General features: G+C 36.5%; 1 long non-coding RNA gene across 2 annotated transcripts; it reads left to right on the top strand.

Annotated features, from left to right (window-relative positions):
* The first annotated feature begins 806 nt into the window (after positions 1–806).
* Positions 807–4,850, top strand: LOC131216877 (uncharacterized). 2 transcript variants are annotated; one of them, XR_009157080.1, is made up of 4 exons: positions 807–883; positions 979–1,065; positions 1,152–1,256; positions 4,637–4,850. It is a non-coding gene; the product is annotated as an uncharacterized LOC131216877 (long non-coding RNA). The 2 variants fall into 2 exon arrangements; XR_009157079.1 differs by lacking the exon at positions 979–1,065 and having other exon boundaries at positions 838–883.
* Positions 4,851–6,073: the final 1,223 nt, after the last annotated feature.

The raw sequence follows: 6,073 nt of genomic DNA, 5'->3' as shown, positions 1-6,073 counted from the left end.
TCTGCTTGTGCTATGCAGTTTGTTGAATTTGGGAATGAGGGAAGCATTGTACTGCTCCAAGCCTACTTAGATCAAGTGAAATTTCAGAGTGAAGACTTTCAGTCAAAGCCAGATCTTCTAAAGGAATGTATCCATGCTCTTGACAATGATCAGATTCATATCCCATTTCGTGGGAGCAAACTCACAGAGGTGCTTCGTGATTCTTTTGTGGGCAACTTGAGGACTCATGATTTCTTGCATTTCCCCAAATGCAGGCTCCTGTGAACATACACTTGATACCTTGAGATATGCTGATAGGTATGATCATTCCAATTTTGAACCAAAACTAATTTAATATATTTTCGCAGTGATGATGTAGAAGTCAAGTTTTAATAAATGACAACATTTGTCCAAATAGGGTTAAAAGCCTCTCTAAGAGTGGTAATGCTAAAAAGGATCCAGTCCCAGGTCCCACTGCTGGCAAGGAATCTTCATCAGCATCGTTGTTACCTATTTCTGGGGGGTTAGAGGATCCTTTTGACCAAAACCAAGAGGTTAAAGTGGGTAATCCGAGTCGGAGAGTTGTAGAAAATTTCTTGTATAATTCTACTGCCGACTTTGATAGACACTCTTCCAGCTTACCAGCAAATTACCCCTTTAACGGAAGGGAGGAAAGCAGGGCAACTTCTAGTTAAAACTCCCAATTCTTTTGGTGCATAATCTCCTACTTTATTTTATTTTTATTTCTTCATGCACCTGCTGCATTTGAATGAGTCAAGTTGAGATATTGGGACCGTTAAGTCCTTTTTTGATGCCTTGGCAGGCACATCTATTTAATAGCTAGTGGGAAGATATTGGGACCGTTAAATCCTTTTTTGATGCTAAATTGGCTCTCACATATTAGGTAAATCTCCTGTGAACTACTTGTCTTGTATAGTTTAATTTTTAGTTTGACAATATTTTTTTTTTCAAACTGAAGCTGTCTAATGTTTGGTGAAGCCTCCCAAGTTTCAATTTTATGATCTGCTGAAGCCAATCTTCACGTCTCCTAGGTTTTTACCACCAACGAAGATAGAAAAATGCCAGGTATGATGTGTATTTAGTATTCTTGCTAATGAGCCTTTAACTCTTTGATACAAATATTTACCTGTGCTTACTTATTATTACTACAGTTTTTGGACTCCATAATTTCATATTGTTGCTTCTTAAGGGAATGCAGTGTTGAACATTCCATAGTTGGGACACGCTCAAGACTGAAGTATGGGTCTGAACTGAAGGTAGTTCATGTCTCATCCATGACACACTTCCTTGACAGAGATTTGTGAATGGTATCATGGTATGAACTCTTGCTGTTTTTCTTTCTTAGACATCTATTAGGTGACCCCCATGAAAGGATGATGACATCCACCTATTTGAATTCAGTGAACCATGGGCTCCACTTGTAAAAACTTAAAACTCAAACAAAGCTGTTCAATCTTTTGTGCTGAGCTATATTTGGATCAGTTTTTTTCTTTTTCTTTTTCTTTTTGGTTGAATGTGTGATGGTAAAATAGTGTGGATTTTCTTTTATATTTGTTGACTTCTGAGAATGAGGATTCTTATGTTGACTTTGAACGAAATCTGATTGAGCATAAGAATTTGATTCTTCTTAATTTTTGGTTTTTGGTTGATATCATATGAATACACGGTGGAATGGGCATTCTCATTCCTTTGCTTCTTAGTATACTTTTCACACTATTTTGATAGTGGATTGTTGTTCTTTCAATCTATTCACATGTTTTTGTTTTTATTTTTTATTGAATGTCAGGGAGGGTAGATCACTCCCTTAAGGTCTATATCCTTTCTTTATTGGGTTATTGATTTCTGAGCTACTTCATTTACTTCCTAGTTGAAATTTCTAGTTTGAATTTAGGCAGTTTGCCCCCACCTTTTCTATTATTATTCTCATTTTGCTTCATGGCCTCTCTTCATATATATTGTCATTGAGATATCTATTTGAAAATGGATGTTTGTTATTTATCAGTTTTTATTCTTTTGCATAACTGTTGTGATTTTTTTTTGTCTAAAAGTTGCCATCCACATTTGTTTTTGAAGACTCTGATCATCTACTATCCTTTTCATTTATTAGTTTTGCTTCTTTCAGGATCTCTTTGGATGCTTTGTTGAACCGTATTGCAATTATTCAAATTCATTATGAGAAGAATATGGCCAAATTGTGACCGGCGCCATTTTAATTTGTTGCAATTCCATGGGCTTTTAAGTTGGCCAGTTGGACTTGGAATGATAATAATTTCAATTTGAGTGGCTAGCCGCACTAGAGTCATTTACTCATTGAATGGAACTATTGTAATTCAATTTTGGGTGAGCATCCAAACACGGCCTTAACTGTCGGGACTTGGAGTCCAATATTAGTTTTCTCCCCCCATGCTTATTACATTTCTTTTCCTTTTTCTCTATGGGTTTTGTATCATTTCCTCAATTAGATTTTGAGATTTCTAGTTTTAGATTCTCTCTAGCTATTCTTTTGGACAAGTGTTCTCCATTTTGTTTGTCTTTTGTTTACTTTCCTTGGCTGTCAAATATTTAAGCTCAGTTCTGCATTTCTGTTTTGTTCTTCAACAGGTGGAATGAGGGGTCTCCTATAATGGGTTTAAGATAGATGAATTTATCCCTCAGAAAACATTAGCATACATTAGCCAACATGACTTGCACTTTTGCACATATTCCAAGATTGAATTTTTAAAATTTTATTTTACATGTCATGTGATGGAAGAGCTCCTGAAGGAACTCAAGAAAGGAGAGAAAAAGGCCAGAATAGTTGCTGACTTTGATTTGGATGCATACATGAATGTGGTCTACTGTTTGCTTCCTTTTATTCTAGAGGTGGTTAAAAAGTTAGTTTCTATTGGCAATGATTAAAAGCTACAGTTAATTTTCACAGGCAATAACAGTCGATTCGAGCTCAAAATGAGAATGGTACGTAATTATCCATCCAAGCTCAAAATTAATTGATTCACGTTAGTATGATTTATTTCTGATTCTATGTGGAAGTTCCTGACCACAACTTTGTGCTTTTTGGCTTTTCCCTAGCTTTTGCTTTCTTTTTATTAAACCATTTGTTTGTAGCTGTCGATCAAAGGATTAGGAACTTCTAGTGTAAGCTTACGCAACCCACGCTGAGATCCATCAAATTAATAGTCTGGATTATCACATACACCGCTTGTACAGAACCCAAGATGGTTTTCATACCCAATGCATCATGGCCCATTACTTTGGTTCTATTTCTGAGTTGTTTTAGCATATATAGCCAGATCAGGTCCTTTTCAATGACCCAAAATGTTTGCATCTTTTCCTTTGAATATAGGCGATCTGCTTAACCACTGAATATATAAGGGCTTTGAATAATCCAGAGGTTAGAATATTCCAACAGAAGAGTTTTTATTTTTATTTTTACCACCCACATTCAAAATTAGACCATCACATAAACAATTTTGATCATTGAAAGGTGTCCCAGATCTGAAGGATAAAAAGCTCCAACTTATCATACGTGTTTTCTTGAAGAATTAGTATTTAACCTTGGCGATACACCAAACAAATATATTCCTTTATTGGAGGAATTGCTATAAAATTCCCTTTAAGATGGCATTTTATTGTTTGAACACTCTTCTGATTTTGCTGAAGCAATGACAGTTTCTTATCGTATTGTACCCAATGGATTTTGATGTATGGTTGCATGTATCTTCTTTCATACCCTGCATATGGTGTCATTCGCTGTGATATTGTTGGCTTAGAGAAACTAAGCATTGGGATGGTTCCTCCATGTGGGTGCTTTGCATGTGAGCTTTTCTATGTGTCAATGCTTGCTTGCCTTGAAATTGCCCGTCCATGACGTTTTTTATGAATTCGTAAGTGAGAATTTGGGGTAGAAATATTGCTTCTTCTGCCAAAGACTTGGTTACTAATCCTTTCTTAAAAAGCTACGCAGTTCATATGAACTTAGAATCTTTGTTTTTATGAAAGAATTTTTATTTTCTTTTTAGTTGAAGTCATTAGCCTAATCTTTTTAATTGGTTTGATTATCAGAATCCCTTCAGATGGAGTTCAAAATAGCAACATATACAAAATAGCAACATATTAAGGTATGTCCCTTTCTTAGTTTTTGTCATGTCATAGTTCAAGTACATGAACTATAATTTGTAATGAATTCCTACCTGTTGAGTTTTCTCTTTGATAGAGTGAAGAAGAAGAGTGGATTTCATTTTCCGATCTTCTTTATACTTGGAAGTTGTGTTTAATATTGCTCAAGTCATTAGGGTATAACCCATGTATGGAGGATTTCATGTTTCCATGCTCACCAACCAAAAACAGAGTTCTCAACCTATGGCTTGTCATGATGTGAGCTTTTGTGTTATTTGGATGGCAAAGAACCATCAATTCCACAAAACAATTGTTAACATTTTTTTATAGTTGTTGTTCTTGTTGTTTTTGGGGCATGTTGATGAATACTTTTGATTGTTTTTTTCATTTTTGATGGTTAAATTCTTCATCACATACCATTAATATCATAATGTTAAGTCAGGAAAATGACTAGAATTTTTCTTTTCTTTGCTAAAATTGTCTGACATGTTTTTAATTGTTCTGTTTCAAATGGTTGCAGGGGAAAGGAAGTGCGTTTTGTGCTGGTGGTGATGTTCTAAATATGGCCCATTTTGTAATCACCAGTAGATGTCTCTTTTCTAGCCTGCGACAAATCCTTTAATGACAAGATATAATACATTGCAATAGATTTTTTTTTTGGGTGATATTAAGTCAATGTACTGAACGTTTTATGAAACTCAATTTTGGATCTTTGTTTGATGATTTTTACTCAATCGCTAAGGACTACTTTCATTTTTTGGAGAATTGAGCATTCTTAATGACAATTGTAATGCTTAATTTTTTAATTAATCAAATCATGGGAGCCAATGATTCAGGATCTTTGTCAGGCAGGTACACAGTGAAAGAAACACGACTAAATCTATCTTTAGTCTCAGTTTTGCCTCAATTACCTTAACTGAGACTACAATTCCTGTGGTTAAAGGCTTTAGCCCCGGTTGTTGAGAACCGAGGTTAAAAATAGATTTAGCTTCAATTGGAGGCAACTGAGGCTAAAATTTGGATTTAGTCTCGGTTGGAAACAATGGAGGCTAAAATTTTGATTTAGTCTCATTTCGAGAAAACTAAAGCTAAAAGGTTCTTTTAGCCTCACTTGAGGAACTGAGGCTATAAAAGTCATTTTAGCGTCGGTTGCTAAAACTGAGGCTAAAGCCTTTAGCCACGGGGTTTTCAACCTCAGTTTGGATAATTGAGGCAAAACTGAGGCTAAAGGCTTTCGCCACAGTTTTGAACCGAGGCTAAAGCCCTCTTTTCTTGTAGTGAAATCCACCCCATCCATTAGATTCAAGACTAAATTTCACTTAAGAATGGATGGTTTTGAACTTCCATTGACGCGACCCAGAGAAGAAATCACAATAAAATCACTTTTGAACGTTGCAGGGTAGCCCGTTTGTGGCCTCTGTAGTGAGCACATGTGTACACATGGGCACTAACGGTCAGCATGGGTTCGACTCTTTCGAGCCCCTCTACATGATGTAGGGCTTAGATAATCCGTCCGGATGATGGAGGTGGCCCTCCACAAAACGGACGTCGTCCGTCTGTTACGAAGGAAGAATGAAATTTCCTTCTTTCCTTTTTTTTTTCGGTCAGAGACGGTTAAACCGTCTCCGCATTTGCTGTGCACGGCTAGTGCACTTGTGCACTATGCACACTCTGTTCGGGTGGGGTCCACTGCGATGTTCTTGAGAAATCTAATCCATCCATTTAATTGGTATCCCCATTTAAGGTGTTGAATCCAAAGTTGAGGCATATCCAGATAGCAAGTGGGCCTCACTTAATGAATTAAGGGGCTGATCTAGCCTTTGGGCCACTTCTCGAGATATCTAATGACTAAAATTTTACGTGTACAGTTAATTTATAGCCCCCAGGCCATATATGAATTTTTGAGTCAATCGGATGGCGTGAACCATGCGATCTTGCATTCTGCATCAATTTCGGG

This window comes from Magnolia sinica, chromosome 10 (genome assembly GCF_029962835.1).
Source record: "Magnolia sinica isolate HGM2019 chromosome 10, MsV1, whole genome shotgun sequence".
Taxonomy (NCBI): domain Eukaryota; kingdom Viridiplantae; phylum Streptophyta; class Magnoliopsida; order Magnoliales; family Magnoliaceae; genus Magnolia; species Magnolia sinica.
The sequence above is the reverse complement of the archived record's forward strand: the minus strand, read 5'-3'. Positions and strand labels throughout refer to the sequence as shown.